The 18924-nt window shown below is 41.0% G+C and overlaps 1 protein-coding gene across 3 annotated transcripts in view; it reads left to right on the forward strand.

Annotated features, from left to right (window-relative positions):
- The first annotated feature begins 1050 nt into the window (after positions 1 to 1050).
- The window catches only part of NRF1 (nuclear respiratory factor 1), a 149208-nt gene continuing 131334 nt past the window's right edge, over positions 1051 to 18924 (forward strand). For all 3 annotated transcript variants that reach the window (XM_049641832.1, XM_049641833.1, XM_049641835.1), the window contains exon 1: positions 1051 to 1160. The gene's annotated coding sequence lies outside the window, so the exon portion shown is untranslated. The remainder of the gene's footprint in view (positions 1161 to 18924) is intronic.

Consider the following 18924-nt stretch of genomic DNA (forward strand, 5'->3'; position numbering starts at 1 on the left):
CTTTTTTGAAAGACCATTCAAACTGTAGGTGGAGAGTGGATTAGGGAGGGCAATTCCTGTGGCAGGGAGATCATGAAGTCTTTTGCAGTGTCTTGATTAGAGATGATAGATAGCCTGAACTAACCATGCATCTTAATGCAATGCTTCATACATTATGCTGTCCATGAGAATCATCAGGACGTGTGAGTAGGAGCGTTTTTAAAAATGCAGGTTCCTGGGCTAACAAGCCAAGATTGTGGCGACACCACTTGGGGCCTAGGATTTAAGTAATCATTGTTAGTGCTTCTGAAGCATGTAGTTTCCTCATCACACTTTTAAAAACCAAGAACACAAACTACCTCTATGTCTCTTACATTGTTTTTCTGCTACCCACTCCTCTTTACCTCTCACCTGCTTGGGGGGGGGGGTCCCTCTTGCTTGCACTCAACGTACAAAACCCTTGAGGGCAAGGACTTCAAAACCCTTGAGGGCAAGGACTTCGTCTACATCTCCAGTGTGCCCAGGGCAAAACTGGCACATAAAGGGTCCTCTAGAAATGTTCGCCAAACGAGTGAATGAGCGGATAAATTAATATATTGCTTTGTACACAATTTTCTGCTTTTAAATACTTGGGCAGGGTTTGAAACCGGAAAACAAAGGTCATTCCATAAGAGGATGTAGATCCGACTGGCAAGGCTGAGGAAACAGAGGAAGCTAGTTACCGATTGCCGAGGCTCATTCAGGAGGTGCTAATTCTCGGGGCCGGGGGGGCGAGAAATGTTACTATTTCCAGATTAGCAACCATCTTGGGCTGCTTGCGCCACTCTCCCGAGAGTCCAACTAATCCAGTTGCCTCCGTGGTCCCGGCCCCATCCAATCCTTTGAAGCTAAATGCGTACCGAGGAGGCCGAAGATAACGGCAGGGACCCTAGCTCAGAACCCCCTCCGGGCCAGCCCCGCAGAGGCAGCTCCGACCTCCCCATCATGGCGGCCGCCGGGCGGGGAAGCCGAGCCCGTGCGTCGCGTGCGTGCCTCATCTCCCTCCCCTCCCCCTCCTCGGCGGCGGCGGCGGCGGCAGAGGCGGCAGCGCTCGCCATTGCCGCTGGTGGCAGGAGGCTGCGAGGAGCCGGCGCGGTCGCAGTCTCCACGGCGCAGGCCCACGGTAGCGCAGCCGCTCTGAGGTGAGTGCCCTACCGCGCAATCTCCAGCTATTTCAGCCCCGGCGCAGCCGCAACACGCCGCCCGCCCGCCGGCCGGCCGGCCCGCCCCGCAGCCTGCACCCTGCCGCCCCCGGCTCCGGGCCTGGGCCCCCGCCGGATTCGGCCCGCCTCGGGCGGGGGGCCCCGGCCCGGCCCAGTCAAACCGCCACCCCGAGGATGCGCAGGCCGCACTAGGCCCCAGGCGTCCTGGCGGGCTCGGGAGGGAGGCGCTGCCCTCCCGAGAGCCCCAGGGTTCCGGCCTCCCCCGCCGCCTGAGGCTCTAGGGGCCGCGGCCTCCTCTCCACCGTGGAACCCGGGGCCCGGGCCCGGCCTTCCCGCGGGCTCGGGAGCGGGAGGCCCGGGAGAGCGCGCCGGGAGCGGGAGGTGGGCGGGCTGCGCGGGACCGGAGCCGCGGCTCCCCGCTCGCCCCCTCGGCCCTTCCCGGGGCTGGTCTGCGGGCGGCGCGGCGGGCTGGGCCGGGGCGCGGGAGCTGCTGTCTCCTGCGGGAGAGGAGGCTGGCTCTTGGGCGGCTTCCGAAGCTTCCCTCCCGCCGGGGTGGCGTGGGCTTGTTACCCAGGTAGACCGGGGGACGCTGGAATATGGCGCGTTGCCCACCTTCTTGCAAGTTAGGAGGCGGCCCGGGCAGCAGCGGCGGCAGTTGGAGGAGGAGGGCGCAAAGTCCTTTTGTACGCAGAAATAAGGAGCGACATTGTGTTTTCTTCCCCAGCTGAGATGCTGCCCGCGGAGGGGCCTCGGTTCTTCCTGTGCCTGGGGTGGTGGTCCCCTGGGTGAGGAGAGGGGGAGTGGCGCGACCCTCGGAAGGAACAGAACTGTTGCCACTGTAAAGACGGGGTCTTGGCCTTGTGCACGGGTATTATCTCATGTCGCCAGCCTTTCGGGGAACTCAAGGGTTTGCCCCTGCATGTTGTCCACCTCACTGTGCAGTGATGTCCACCGCCTCTCTCACCTGTTGTGTCGTTGCCGCTGGTCCCAAAGTTTCATAGTGCATCTGACTGTACCCATCAGAACTTGGAGTTGTTTAAAAATCTTAGTATTTTTAGGGCTTCAAATGATAATCTGCTCCAGCCAGTTGGAGGAGCTGTTGCCTGAACTCCATCCCTTCTTAAGCGTTAGATTAGAATATATTAATTCCTTACTTTAGAGCTGGTGTCAGTTGTGCTTAATTCTTTCTGTGGTCAGAGCAAAATTCACATTTTCTTAAGTGTGTAGAGACAATGTATCGGGAAACTTCTAAAGCGAAGGCAGTGTGAGTGAACCTGTCAGCTTGGACAGTGCTCACAGGAGAATGGGTATGTGCATCTCACCTTTTTCCCCAGGGCATCATCTGTGCCCACAGTGATCCTTTTCCTTTTCCTATTTCATCTTGGTCCAGGCCTTTAAAAAAAAAAAAATCCTTTTACTCTGGCTTTTAACAGTAAGTTATTGGGTTGTTTTTCACTCAAGGAAAGAGGGGAGGAGGGGCCTTGGAGATGCTGGGGATTTTTTGTTTGATTTGTTTTTAAAATTCAGTAGTAGTATCCCGAATCCCTAGAATTGTGTTTGAAATTAGTTTGACATGTTTTCTCATAAGGTAGTGAAAATATGAGTGTTCTATCTGCGCATGAGTGTAATTGCCTTGTTTTATGAGCAGGAGAGGAAACATACAATTATCACATGTAGTGCAGTATATTGGGTCCTAAATTGTGTGCAAAATTGTTTGTGTCAAGGGACTTTTTATTTTTTTCTGACAGGAGTTAGATGTGACTTTTGATTGGGTTCATGACAAAGACAAAAAATATAATGAGGTTAATAAATACTGCTTACTATTTTTTGGCACATCCTTATTTGAAATCCTTTGATTTCATCCTGTGTGCCTTTCTCCTCCCCCGCCCAACACAACATATATGACAAAAAATGACTTTTTGCTTAGTAGCTGTCATATTTCTTATTTAGCAAAAAAAAAAAAAAAAAAAAAAAAATCTTAAGCCAAGCGTTTTCATGGAAATAGATTTCTTATCAGGTTTTAAGGAAATTTAGCTTCTGGATTTAGGAAGTAACTATAAGAACAGGAAATAATGAGAGACCTTGTCCAGATACAGAAAGGATTTCAGGTTTCCCTTCCAATTCTTGTATATTCCCCAAATTATAGGTTTCTTGTTTTTATTGAATTGCAAGTATACATCCATCTCTAATTTTGTTAGGGAGCTGAAGACAAACTCCCTATGATTTAAATACCTGAATTTGCATTGCCTATGTACTGTGAATTCAACCAGACCCCTGGGTTGGTCTTTGAGAAGTATTTTATGTGAAGTAATCACAAATGGGTAACTGTTTTAAGGGAAATTTAAGCTCCTTGGGGTCTGGGATTAACTTTTTTATACCTCTTTCCTTATATAATGATATTCAGTAAATAACTGGGGAATAATAATGATGAACAGTAATTTTTGGAATTAAAATTTTTTTTCAAGAGTATTTGAAAAGACATAATAACTTTTGGGTTTTGAAAGGTCTATGAATTGTCAGCCTATAGAAGCACACCCTCCAGTCCTCTGGAGAACAGGAAGTTATTGCGTGTGTTCAGCTCCTGTCAGACCTCTTTAGGCAAGCCCAGCTTTGTGTGGCAGTGAGCTTGTTCATCTACTCAGTGCCACTGAAAAACTGGAAGTTTAAAGTGGGAACTCTGGTTGTTGAGTCTCAGAAGTGTCTACTCTAACCTCAAGAATTTGAGTGCACCCTCTTGGGTTGTAATTAGTCCAGGAAATGTGATATTTGAATTTAGATGTTTGTGACTGTGTGATGCTCATTAATTATATAATTATATGTGTGTATGTGTGTGTGTGTGTGTGTGTGTGTGTGTATCTATGTATGTATATATGTATATAGTGTATATTGTATTTGGAAAAGCAGCCTTAAAATAAAATAAAATAATTTTATTGATAAAATTTTATCAATAAAATAAAATCTTTTATTTTCTAAAAAAAAAAAAATTAGAAGATTTTTCTCTCCGTTCTTTCATGTTTTTCTTGAGAGTTAAAGCTAGCCTGAGCTTACCCAAATATAGTTTTCCATAAATGCTCAGTAAAACAGCAATGAAAAAGAAACCTACTTGTTAAGCTTATTTAGACCAAAAGTCCAGTCATTGGGTGGGTTGTTTGTTTGTTTGTTTTTGAGGCTCTGGATACATGTCAATTTTTGTGTATTATGTATCACAGTTCCTTTCTTATTAGCTAGGGGATAGACTTTCTGGACTTTTCAGTTAGAACTTTTGTCCATCAATATTCTCCTAAGGTGAACAGGCTGGAAGAGAAAGAGTAAAAGGAGGTGAAACAAATCAATTTCAGGTGTTTCCAGAAGATTACAACCACATTGAGCTATTGGAAAGTTTTAATCCTGGAGCAACAAGAATGCTTTGTCTGAAGTTATTTCGGTGTAATATGGACAAAACTTGGAAAATGAAAAGAATTTTTGACTGCTCAAGAAAAATAAGTGGATTATATATGCTTTGGAGCATACATTTTTTTTTTTTTTTTTTCTGAAGTGCAGTTCAGAATTAGGGTAATGAGTTTTTGACCCTGCTCAGTGCAGTTTAGTTACTGAAGTTTCAAACACTTTTAATCTTGTTTTTTTTTTTTTTTTTTTTTTTTTTTTGTCTTTTCACCAGGTCTGTATGCCTAAAATGTGAACATTTATATGAACTGAAGAAAAGACAGAAATACAAGTTGAGAGTGAGATTCTAGTATATTTTTAAAAGACAAAAAACAAAAAAAGTAGGGGACAGTTATGGCAGGTCTACCACATTTGTGATCTCTTGAGGCAAATCTGTATTCTGTCACCAACAGCAGTCTCTTAGAAGATAATTGTATCATATGGAATCTTCTCCAGAATCCCAGACCGTGTAGCCTGCCTTATCAAACTGCTCCTAAGCTATCCGATCATTTCTTGAGGAAACCAGGTCTGTTAAGGGAGGTAGGGGTGTGTGTGTGTGTGTGTGTGTGTGTGTGTGTGTGTGTGTGTGTGAAAGTTGGTGGGGAGAAGAGGGAGAAAGGGTGATACTGATAAAAGAATCTAGTCTTATAGATTGGGATGATCACTGGAATTTTGGACATGTATTTTTAAAAGAAGCTAAAAGAGCTAATTATGTATGGGTCATCTGGTGACTTAGACTACTATTTATAGTGTAGTATATAAGCATATTATTTAGGTTAATTCATGCATGCTGATTTCTATGGTTATAAATGTGTAAATTTTGGTTGAGATAGTTGGACAAGTGGACATTTTCTTAAGAACTCTTAAATGGTGCCTGTTGGATAAACTATGCCAAACCTTTTTCAGAATCTTGAAGAATGAGATTTGTATGCATAAACGTTAAGACTATTTTTAAAAAGGAGCTTGTATTTTACTATTGGTAATTGTAAAGTCTTTGCTTTTTAGAACTTGGAGAGTCTGTTTTGTTGCTGCTCCTGAATGCTAATGTGGTTAGGCTGGCAGCTAACCCTACAAAGAACAAGAGGAAGTGAGGAAATGTCCCCATGAAACCTTGCTTAAAACTAAGCAGTAGACTAGAAATGGGGAGTGAGGGACTAGGGGACTTAATTATTGTTTTATGTTCAAAAGGGGGCATACCCTCCATTGAGAAATAACCTTAACTATGTCCTCACTTTGGAGTTTTGCCATTCATTCACCAGACATTGATCAAAGACCTACTTTATTCCAGGCACGTGTTAAGTGCTACGGTAACATATAAACCACTGGCCTTTTCTACTAGGGGAGGAAGATAAGGGCTCAACTATCCATTCATATAGCATGTTGAGAAGTAAAGAAAAATTGGTGTGGGATTTATAGAGGGAGAGGGTGAGTGATGCAAGTAGAAAGTGAGGTTAGGGAAGACTTCATGTAGGAGATCTTTAAGTAGGGCTTGGAAAGGTGAGTCGCTGTTTCGCCTGATGGAGAAGAGGCTAGGAGAAGGGCATTGATAGTCTGAGAAATAGCCAGTAGACTTTTCTGTACTTAGGGAGTAGTGGGAAATGAAGCTGATGAGGTTGTTGTGACCTGATTGGGAACAGCATGGGGGAGTTCAAAGATTAGAGTTCGTTAATGAATGATGATGCCTTTAATTAAGATAGGGAATGTATTGGAATAACAGAATTTGAGGAAGAAGGTAATAGGGTATGGTTCTAAATGTGGGAATCGAGATATGTCATATAGGTCCCTATTGACAGATTTGGGCTGGCGCAGAAAGGGAAGTGGGGATCAATTATGAGATTTGTATTCATTAGCATAATGTCATCTAGAAATTGCCAAAGAGTATAAAATCAGGACTGAAGAAAAGACTAAGGGCGACCTTGCCAAGCAGCTACATTTGTAGGTCAGGTGGAAGAAGAGGGGCTTATGAAGGAAGTTGAAAAAGAATGGCTAAAGAGGTAAGATAAATAGTATGGGGTTGAAGAAGCTGAGTCTAGAGGGTAAGGGAATTTTAATGGGGAATTTAGCAACCTGAAATACTACAGAGAGCTCATTAGGGTGAAAACTGGATTTGGCAATTCAGAGATAAAAGGAATTTTCAGAGATAAAAGGTGTGTGTGTGTGTGTGTGTGTGTATGCATGTGTATTGTTTTGCCAGGAATCATGATAGTTTAAACACAATAGATTTCTGGAGCATTATTGAATACAGGGGGTAAGGCTTATAAAACCCGATTTAATAGATGACCCATGCTTAGAAATAGGTCCTATTCTTCCCCTTCTCTTACGGGAATTACAGTATAAAAGCTTTGGGAGGAAACTTAAATTCTAACAGAGTTTATAGATTTGGGGTGCCTGGGTGGCTCAGTTGGTTAAGCATCGACTTTGGCTCCGGTCATGATCTCGTGGTTCGTGAGTTCGAGCCCCATGTGGGCTCTGTGCTGACTGACTGCTTGGAGCCTGGAGCCCGCTTCGGATTCTGGGTCTCCCTCTCTCTCTGCCCCCCCCCCCCCCCCCCCACGCTCTGTCTCTGTCATAAATAAACATTAAAAAAAATAATGGAGTTTATAGATTTGAGTGTATAGTATGTTTGAGTTTATAGTCTCTTAAAATACAAATTCCTCTTGAAAAGTTTTGAGGTTTTATAATATTTACATGTTAAGTGCAGAGGTATTTTAACCTGGGTTTTATAGTTCTGGGACTTATGGATATATTTTGGCCATGTAACCCTGATCTCTTGAAATTGTATGAAAAATTTTGTATGTGTGTGTGATTTTTCTGGGGAGAGGGTCCATAACTTTTCTGAGATTCTCAAAGCATTCTTGACACACAGAAAAGTCAAAGGCCTTTTCAGTATTGGTAATTCAGTCAGATATTTATTGTGTTAGTTGTCTGAAATCAGTTAACCGGATTGACTGGGACAGACCAAGGGGAAGAAATTTTGAGTGAGTATCTCAAGTGAGGAACTTTGGGAAGATCTGAGGCACCTCTAGGAGATGGGACTACGAGCACCAGAAGGAAGGTGGGAGGAATGTCAAAGCAAAGCTTCACCAGTTTCAGAATCTTGCCAAGTCTTCTGGATTCCTTGGGGTTTTGTTTTGTTTTCTGGGTTTTTTGTTTTTGTTGTTGTTGTTGTTGTTGTTGTTGTTGTTGTTTTATACTCCAGGATTCACACTAGTATATGACTATCTATTCATGCACTATATACAATGGGCTTTGTGAGAGATCAAGTTACTATTTTATTTTTATTTTATTTATTTAATTTTTATTTTTTTAATGTTTATTCATTTTTGAGAGACAGAGTGTGAGCGGGGGAGGGGCAGAGAGAGAGGGAGACAATCCAAAGCAGGCTCCAGGTTCTGAGCTGTCAGCACAGAGCCCGATGCAGGCATTGAACTCACGAACTGTGAGATCAAGACCTGAGCTGAAGTCAGACACTCAACCGACTGAACTACCCAGGCTCCCCTCAAATTACTATTCTAAAGAGAAAATAAGTTTTGAAAGAAATCTAACTGGTTCATAGATTGCACTAAAATTTTTTTAAGTTGGGAGTTGCTTGTACTTTGGAAATTTTCTAAAATGCACAAATGTTTCAGTCCACTCATTTGGGACAAGAAATTCTCTCCTTGCTTAATTTTTCTGACCATGAAATGAAAATACCATTGGACCCCTATAGGGTCTTTCAGAAGTATGACAGTTATGGAAGGGCAGAGAAAAGGGGACAGAGGATCTGAAGCAAATTCTGCACTGACAGCAGTGAGCCCCATGTGGGCTCGATCTCACAAACCAATCATGACCTGAGCCAAAGTTGGATGCTTGACCGACTGAGTCACCCAGCGCCCCAGAAGTTTAGGCAAATTTTTAATAATGTTCCATATTAGATCTTATTTATTCCAAAATTATTTCATTCTAAAATTTTAGATAACTGGTCATTTTTACTTTCTTCCTCTATAATTTTTGGATCTTTGATATCAGGAGACAGTTTTGTTATCTAGGCCCTAGGTTCGGGGTGATCTCCAACTTATTTTGAGAGAGTGCGTGCATGTGCACGTGTACATGAGTGAGTGGCAGAGAGATGGGGAGAGAATCCCATCTAATAGTGCAGAGCCTGACCTGGGGCTTGATTCCATGAACCATGAGATCATGACCTGAATTGAAATCAAGAGTCAGAGGCTTAGCTGGCAGCCACCCACATGGCCCAGTGATCTCCAACTTTTGATTGTCATCCTTACAAGTAAAATTTTGAGCTCACATTCTGAATCACATTTATTTATAAATGATGTTCCTGTGCTCTTGTCCTAATACATTTATGTGCTTTATAAACAATATAGAAGGTGGGGCGCCTGGGTGGCTCAGTTGGTTCAGCGTCCAATTTCGGCTCAGGCCATGATCTCAGGGCTTGTGGATTTGAGCCCGACGTCGGGCGCTGTGCTGACATTTCAGAGCCTGGAGCCTGCTTCAGATTCTGTCTCCCTCTCTCCCTGCCCCCTCCCCCGCTTGCACTCTCTCTCTCTCTCTGTCTCTCAAATATATAAATAAAAACATTAAAAAAATAAAAGTGTATAGAAGGTAGGAATTTTAAAAGGACAAGGTAAAGGTGAAATAGTTTTTTTTGATGTCTTGCAAATTGAGTTGATGGTGGTTCAGTAGCTTATTAGTTTGATTAGCTTATTTTTATATTTGTTCATAACTCACGTGTTTTCTATAATTAATGCCAGCAATGTTTTTCTAAAGTGCTCATTTATTTATTTTAAAAGAGTTGTTTATTTTTAAGAGAGAGAGTTGTGTGCACACACCTGGGGTAGGGGCAGAGAGAGGGAGACAGAGGATCTAAGGCAGGCTCCATGCTGACAGCAGAGAGTCAGATGCTGGACTCGAACTCCTGAACCATGAGATCAGGACCTAAGCCAAAGAGTGACGCTTAACTGACTGAGCCATCCAGCGACCCAATGCCAGCAATTTTTTATAGAATACCCTATAGAAGTATTGGTAAATGCAAGAAAGCAATGAATAAATATTTTGGGTAATCTTAAGCATAGAAAATGTGTGCTTGTAACTTGTAATTAGCTTGTGTATGTGGATTATCTTTATAGTCACTAACCCTACAGATAAGATTCCTAAATAGAATTGGAGTATTTTTTTTTTTAACGTTTATTTATTTTGAGACAGAGCGAGACAGAGCATGAGCGGGGAAAGGGCAGAGAGAGAGAGGGAGACACAGAATCGGAAGCAGGCTCCAGGCTCTGAGCCGTCAGCCCAGAGCCCGACGCGAGGTTCGAACTCATGGATGGCGAGATCGTGACCTGAGCTGAAGTTGGATGCTCAACCGACTGAGCCACCCAGGCGCCCCAAGGAGTATTTTATCTTATCCTTTGTTTGCTGCGTTTTGGTCCTTTGTCTCTTTTTGTTGTTGTTTAGAAACATACTTTTTTTAAATGTTTATTTACTTTTGAGAGAGCGCAAGCGGGGGAGGGGCAGAAAGAGGGGGACAGAGGATCCGAAGTAGAAGTAGGCTTTGTGCTGACAGGCTGACAGCAGGGAGCCCCAGGTGGGACTCGAACTCATGAACTCATGAACCGTGAGATCATGACCCTAGCCGAAGTCAGACGCTGAACTGACTGAGCCACCAGGTGCCCTAGTCCTTTGTCTTTTATTAAACAATTATGAAATAAAATTCTTAGCCCCTACATAAAAATAACCCACCAATTAAAGAACCAACCAAGGCTTGCTAAATAAAAATGCCATCACAGAAGTAGTCTTTTGATCCAAAACTGGCTTCAGGTACTAAGTCTAAGAAAGTAATGATTCTGACATCACCAGTTATATAACGGAATGTTAAAATTTTTGTCTTTTCTTCCTTAATTTTTGGTTCTATATTTTAAAAGTTTTTCTATATTGAAAATAAATAATTTTTGTAGTGAGCAATTTAACAAAGAAAACAACCCAAAAAACCCTTCAAGTTAAATGGTTATCTTTGATTTATAAGCGTATCGGTGATTTTCATCTTTTTTCTTGTAACTTTCAAACTATCTTTAGTGAAAATGTGTTAACTTTTATAACCTCGCGCCCCCCCGCCCGACACACACACACACACAAGCATGGATGATATAATTACGGCCCTAAGGACTCACTGTCAGATTTTGGGCAGGCAAGTTATTTATCCTCACTGGGCCTGTTGTCTCACTTGAAAAATGAAGAGGATAGAAATGATATCTAAAATTTCTTCTGAATAAAAATTCCTTCTAAAATTAATTCTGAGTCTCTGTTATGACATGTTAATAAATCTGGTATCTTCTTAAAGTAAAAAGGTATGTATATGTGTTCATTGTAAGAAAGCAAAAAGAAGAAAATTTAAAATATACATACAAATTTACAAAAATTTGTTCAAATTTACAAAAATGTACAAAAATACAAAGATAATGAATAATATTTTAGTCTTAGATATTCCTTTAGGGGTATATGTATGTGCATGCACATACTGTATATGATAAATGGAATTATACCCTGCATATTGTTTTGAACCAAAAATGTCTGAGGATATTTAATTCATCTGTTTATCTTTGCCCTGAAATATTCTTAGTGCAGCAGTTGTAAATCCGTTTGTTTTAATGAAATATTAAAGATATTTAAAAGTTTCTCTCCAAATTCAAATTTGTTCAGAAAATGCTTGCTGTTTGTTTCGTGTTCTGTGTGGTTTTGCTGAGGTAAGGATAACTTGGAGTAAGGGCGAAAGGGCTTGCCTGTGAAAGCTTACTTAGTGAAGAATGAAAGCTAAATCCTGGGTTAACCTCAATTTCATTCACATAATAATTCGTTTTTTCTCCACCCTGCTCTCATACTTCCTGAGCTAAGATGTCTATTTGCAAGGTAGTTTCTGAAGTGAACAAGTTCATCTCAATATATTATTGGTTCTTTTATTTTACCCTGGGACCTTCTGAGTTTTTCTGTTCTTATTGAGAACAAATTAGATATTAGTAGCATCAGTAGTATAATACAGAAGTATTAATACTTGGGTTTTTAAGCATTATGGGGATTTCAAAAGATTTTGTACATATAAAATTAAATATGTGTACAAATATAAAATGCTACATAATCTCATTTGTGCTTCCCCTCAGTGAAGTACATGGTATATATAATACTAATTTTATGTAAAATGATTTTTCTCAAAGTTAACTTCCTTAAAGATTTTATACAGTGGATTCTCTTTGCAGTTGGTAACATAACCCAATTTTCCTGCCTTCTCATTTAGGTCTGTCTTTAATCCCTCTGGTAGTTGGTTTGCTTTTTGTATTTTATACAAAATGGAAAACAAACCTAGGGTAAATAGTTCCTTAGTTATGGCAACTAATGTCCAAAGCAATTTAGTCCTTTTTCAAGCAAGTATAGTGTAAAGCCTGTGGAAGTGTGTGTCAGAAGAAAAAAGTTTGGTTTGTTTATTCTCTTCCCTTTTACTTTGAAGATTAGAATCTTTTTTAGGAGAAAAACTATACCTGACAGTTAAGATGCTTAAGTCAGGGCCGCCTGGGTGGCTCAGCTGGTTAAAGCATCCGACTTTGGCTCAGGTCATCATCTCCTGGTTCGAGGGTTCAAGCCCCATGTTGGGCTCTGTGCTGACAGCTCAGAGCCTGGAGCCTACTTGGGATTCTGTGTCTCCCTCTCGCTCTACCTCTCCCCTCCTCACACTCTCTCAAAAATAAACATCAAAAAAATTTTTTTTGAAAAAAAGATGCTTAAATCAATGTCTTCCAGACAGCGAGAGGTAGAAAATCTGAGAATAATACGTACAAACTTATTGCCTGTTAAACTTGTTTTCAGTTTTTGTGTCCAAAATACTTGAGAACAGTAGCTAATTCTAAGTTGAGAGTCCACCAAGATGAATTGTCTTTATTCTGAAGAAATCCATTTTGTAGCCAGAGAGTGGTATATATCCAAATATCCAGTGCCCTTTAAATAGGTAATCTTTGTTTAGTAGTGATTTAGGGCTTTGAGTACAGTAGTGATTCTTGTCTTTTAGGTTAGCATGATTTTGAAATTATCTTTTTTTAAGAATAATGATTACTGGGGCGCCTGGATGGCTCAGTCAGTTGAGTGTTTGACTTCAGCTCGGGTCGTGATCTCACAGTTTGTGGGTTCGAGCCCTGTGTCGGTCTCAGTACTGACAATTCAGAGCCTTGGAGCCTGCTTCAGATTCTGTGTCTCCTCTCTCTGCCCCTCCCCCGCTCGTGCTCTCTCTCTCTCTCAAAAATAAATAAATGTTAAAAAAATTTTTTTTTAAGAGAATTGATTACTTTGTAACAATAACTGGTTTCCCTTAATGATAAAAGTCTGTGCAGTTGTTCCATGTAAATATGCACACTCAGATTCGGCCTACAGTGAAGTTTCAGAACCCTATATCCAATGGTCCAGTTGGCATTTCTTGAATGCTTCAGAAGCACTTCTCAAAATGAAATTCCCTTATCAAACTTGGTCCTGTTCAGCTCTGGCTCACCTCAGTGAATGGTACCACCATTTCATCTGGTTTCTTAGAAACTTTCATCTTTCAGTGCCACCAAATCCTTTAGAAAGTTTATTTAACTCTCTAAACTCAATTTGCCCTCTTCATTTCACCTTTACCACTTATGTCTGAGTTGCTATGGTTTCTTTCTTGGACTGTTGGAATAACCTCCAACTGGTCTACCTGCATCCACTCTGGCTAAGCCCTAGTCCATTCTCCTCAGTGCAGCCAGAATGAATCGATCTTTTCTAAATACACAGCTCTGGTCATTTCCCCCATTGAATTTAGGATGAAGACAAAGCTCTTTTATGTGGTACCTGGTAACTTTTGGACTCATTTTGTATCAGTCATGCTCCCCTAACTATAAGGTCTTTCCTGCTGGTGTTCCTTCTGCCTGGAAAGCTTTTCCCTTTCATCTCTTTTTAGTAAAATCATATACATTTTATGACTTTGAGGTCTATCCTCGAGCATAATTTCCTCAGGAACTTTATTCAGATCTCCCTCATTTTTGCACTTTACCATGTGTGTTATACATGTCATTTTACATTTGTTTGTATATTACTCGATACATGTCTGTCTTTCCCACCGGCTTGTAAAGCTTCATGATCATAGATACAAACATAGTGTCCATTATCAACCACAGTGCCTGACAATGTAACAAGCAGTCAGTATTTATTTGAATGATTGTGGAAACATTGCAAAATTCATTTAATATTTTACCTTATTATCACTTTGTGGTGCCGTCTAATACTTTATAATTTCTGGGAATGCCGGGTGGAACCAGATTCTAAGTCATCTAAGCCACCCCCTTCCCCAAAGTTACATGATCATCAGTCTCTCCTTGAACACATCCAATGATAGGAAATTTACTACTTAACAAAGGCTGTTTAATTTTTAATCTTTAAGACATAAATTAGAAAACTTAACTGAAATTTCTCCCTGTAAGTTTTCCCTGCTGGTCCTACCTTTTGTTCTCTAGGACTTCCCAAATCAATATTTTATATTTTCTTCATAAAGTCCTCTGAGTTGCCTTTTTTTTAAAAAAAAGTGTATTTTTGACAGAGAACATGCAAGTGGGGGGAAGGGCAGAGAGAGCGGGAGAGAGAATCCCAAGCAGGCTCTGCACTGTCAGTGTGGAGCCTGATGCCATGGGGCTGGATCCCACAAAACCGTGAGATCATGACCTGAGCCAAAATCAAGAGTCAGATGCTTAACCAACTGAGCAGGTGCCCCTTTTGAATTGTCTCTTGGTTTAAGTGTCCCTGGGACCTTCAGCCTTCTTGGAAAGGTAATGGGGTATGCTGGAAAGAGTTGAGGGGGCTGTTTCCTAGGGCTACCATAACAAATTACCATAAAGTAAGTGCCTTAAAATAACAGAAATTCTCTCATAGTTCTGGAGCCCAGAAGTCAGGAATCAGGTGTTTGTAGGGCCACAATCCCTCTGGAGGCTCTAGGGAGGAATCTTTTCTTTACCACTTCATGCTTTTGGTGACTGCTAGCTTTCCTTGACTTGTGGCTATATGCCTCTGTGAGCTACTCTCTGTATAATCTCTGTTGGCCTCACTCCTATAAGGGCACTTGTCATTAGATTTTGGACCAACCTGGGTAATCCAGGGTGATCTCCTCATCTCAAGATGCTTAGTTTAGTTATATCTGAAAGACCCTTTTTTTCCGAATAAGGTAACACTCGCAGGTTCCAGGAATTAGGATGCGGACTTACCTTTTGGGGAGCCACCATTCAATCTGTTACAGGGGCTCTGGGTTTAAATCCTGTTAATGCTAAGTTGCGTGCAAATTTGAGCATGTTACTTGCCCTTTCTGAGTCTGAATCTCTGTAATCTTAAGACAGGGTTAGTAATGCCTGTATCATTGGTAATGTGAAGATTTAAGAAAAATTCATGTGAAGGGAGCACCTGCATAGCACAGTTGGTTAAACATCCAACTTCAGCTCAGGTCATGATTTTGTGTTTCATGAGTTTGAGCCCCTGTGTCAGTCTCTGTGCTGACAGCTCAGAGCCTGGAGTCTTCGGATTCTGTCTTTCTGTCTGTCTGTCTGTCTGTCTGTCTCTCTCTCTCTCTCTCTCTGCCCCTCCCCCACTTGCACTCTTTCAAAAATAAACATTAAAAAAAATTCATGTGAAGTACTTTCCACATGATAGCTAACTCATTAAATGTTGCCTTCCACATATCAAACTATCCTGACCCTACTGTGCTTTGTTAGGGTCTCTAGATGTTATGTGTGGCCTAGAACCCAGCACGAGTTGTGAGATTGGCCTGATAAGTACAAACTACAGTGGGTATTTGTATTCTGGGCACTGTGTAGCCACTATGATTAATAAGCCCACATTTGAATATGTGTATTGTAGCCACATCATAAGATTGGCTTGTTAAACCGGGAAATTGGTTAAAACCTCCATCTTTTTTTATTGGTGTAACTATTAAATCCAAAGCGTGTAGTTAGGTTTTAGACCCAGGTGTACATTGTTACGCGTTATGTTGTGTGTTATGAGTGTTACCTTATCAAGTCATGGTGCCTAGTGCATAGTAGTAGCTCTATTCTGAATTTTGTGTTGCTGCGTGGTTTAAAGGAGTCTTTAGACTTACCTACTCTGGTGGTATTCCGAGAATATTTCTTAAAGCAAATGCTGTAGTGAATATAAAAAAGAAAAAAGTTGCCATTGAAGTAGCAACTATATCAATGCCGGGCAGGTGGATAGCATTGTTAGGTGCTCCTTCTGTAATCAGGTCTTGGTTGATGGACAGGCTGCTTTTGATTCTTCTGTCAGGTATATGAAATGTGTGTCCACTGCTTATGTGATAAATATGCATTTAATGATTTCCATACCTACTAGTAGTGTTTGGAATTTGCATTTGAGATAAAAGACTAGAGGAATGGATGATGTACAAGTGATGTTCTAAAAATATTTATTTTGGGGGCACCTGGGGCGTCTGACCTCGGCTCAGGTCATGATCTTGTGGTCCATGGGTTTGAGCCCCACATCAAGCTCTTTGCTGACAGCCAGAGCTGGAGCTTGCTTCAGATTCTGTGTCTCCCTCTGTCTCTCTTTCTGCCCCTCCCCCACTTGTGTTCTCCTTCCTCTCTCTCTCTCAAAAATGAATAAACATTAAAAAATTAAAAATATTTATTTTGCATAAGTTTTATATGCACATGGCTAAAAGATCAAATAATATAAAAGGAATACAGTGGAAAAAATGAGTTTCTCTTCCAGTCTCCCTCTCCAGAAATCACCACCACTGCCAGTTTCTTGTGTATCCTTCCTTTAAGGTAGGCTAAGCAAAAAGTGTGTTTGTATCTCCCTTTTTAAAAACACAAATGATTGCTTATGTGCATGTGGTCCTTTAGAAAGTGCTTCCCTTCCACCCCCTTTTTGGAATGACATCTTTTGTGTCCTGATCCCCAGCACCAGTGTAGGATTTCTAGGGGTTTTTTTTCCCTATTGTTGAGAGGCAGGGAACCAAATTCCATGGCTTTCCATTACTAATTTGATTGTGTGGGATGCATTTCCAGTGGAGTTGTATATTATATAGTCCTTTGTGAAAGACTTCTCTTTATAGGCTAAGTTTATACCAGAGAAATAAAACCAATTTAATTCGGGCCATTTATTTAGAAAACTAGTAAAGAAAAAACTATCACTTCAGATTGGTTTAACATGTTATCTTGGTATTGCTTAAGCCCTTTTTATGCTTGCTTAAAGACTTACTCATTTTGATTATATCGACAGCAGGGCCAAATAAATTACTTCATGAGCCTGGTAGGTAGCACAGGCCTAGTTAGGAAGAGCTGGGATGCCCAAGAACAGATGGTCTGTGACGGTGGTCACACTTTTGACCTTGGGTTATGATTTGTGTTTTCTATTTTTTTCTCTTATTATACTGGTTCTTAATCTTTTTCTCAGGACCCTTTTATATCCTTAAAAATTACTGAGGTTTATGTGGGTTATAACTTTTGATATTTACTGTATAAGAAATTTAAACAGCAATTTTTAAATGTTTATTAATTAATTTGAAAATAATGGTGCACACTACATGTTATAGAAAAAACTGTATTTTCCAAAACAAAAATTTAATGATGAGTATTGTTTTACAGTTTGTGGAAATCTTTTTAATGTTTGGCTTGACAGAGGACAGCTGGATTCTATCTGTTTTTGCATTCAGTCTGCTGAGTATGTTGCTTTGGTTGAAATATATGGAAAACATCCCATCTCATACCAAATATGTAGTTGGAAAAGGGAAAAGCGTTTTAAGAGCCTTTTAGGATAATTGTGGATACTCTTCTTTGATATTACACCAAAACTCAGCAATATTAATTTCTTAAAGGTGAGTTGCCGTGGAGATTCAGAAACCATAATTGTACTTTGTTTGGCTCCAGTCTATTGGCTTCTCATACACTTTGAAAGAATCTTTTAACCCATGCATGATTTTATAACATCATACATTGGTCAATTTGGAAAATATCAGTTTACTGAGTTAGGCATACCTTCCAACTATTGTCACAAAAATCATGTTCATTAACACTACCACGGATCTTATCCAAAAAGGCTTTTTAAAAGTAAGAGAAAGCTATCAGGCTCACCGTGGCAGATACAAGTTTTCCAAAATCCTAATTATCATTTGAAATCCCCCAATTTTATCATTGGCAACAAATACTGTCAGTTATTTTCCTTGAAGTGACAGGCTCACTTGTTATTTTTGAAAAAATATTTGTCCTTTCTCCAGGTCTGAATAACCATATAGTTTGTTTATTAGCTGCTCTTTGAAGTATAGTAAAGTGAAGTAAAGTAAAGCTCTTTGAAGTGAAATAAAAATGGTGTTTTTGGGGAGAAAATAGCTAATTGAGTTTGCAGCTCAAAGCATGATACGTCTGCTTTTGAAACAGCACGCTTCTGAACACAGAATTGCTTTATGAATACTTTCCATTTGGTTATACAGAAGAGTCAAGAGACAAGAACTCAAGGGTGAAGATTTAATAAAATTAATAGTTTTTACTCTTTCATCAACACGTTCTTCAATAAAATTGACTGTTTTACTATGTGCACATAACGACGCGGTATATATGGTGCTAAGGTGGCAGTAGGTTTACCCTACCGTTGCGTTTACACCGTTAGTGCAAATATAAGCACAGTGAAAAAGGCACATGTCTTGGCTGTTAAATTGTTCTGAGACCAATTGTGTTTTTTTTAGTGTTTTTATTTATTTTTGAGGGGGGGCGGGGTAACAGAGGATCTGAAGTGGGCTCCACACTGACAGCAGAGAGCCCGATGTGGGCTCAAACTCACAAACTGCAAGATCATGACCTGAGCTGAAGTCAGAAGCTTAACTGCTCAACCGACTGAACCACCCAGGCACCCTGAGACCAGTTCTAATGTGCGTGCGTGTGTGTGTGTGTGTGTGTGTGTGTGTGTGTGTGTGTATGTCTCGGAGAGGTGGTTTCCTATACATACAACCAAGCAATTCCTGGGCACCAGCAGGGTATCCAAGAATTCAAGTCAATTCTGACACTATTGACCCAGAGATAGCATCAGGTTAAGGGCTCAATCCCATAAGACTGCCCCCTGGCCCCCTACTTCAGGCACCAGTCACAAGTCCCAGGTTGTTACCTGTGCCTCTGACCAACTAGCTGCAGATGGAGGTTGCAATGACTCCCTCCCACTCAGAATGCTAATCACAAGTCCATTTTGTACCTATACTTCTAACTGGCTGGCGGTAAATCAGACATTCCCACAAGGTTTTACTCATTTGCTAGAGAGGCTCGCAGAACTGAGGGAAACATTT

Source organism: Panthera uncia, chromosome A2 (assembly GCF_023721935.1).
Source record: "Panthera uncia isolate 11264 chromosome A2, Puncia_PCG_1.0, whole genome shotgun sequence".
NCBI lineage: Eukaryota > Metazoa > Chordata > Mammalia > Carnivora > Felidae > Panthera > Panthera uncia.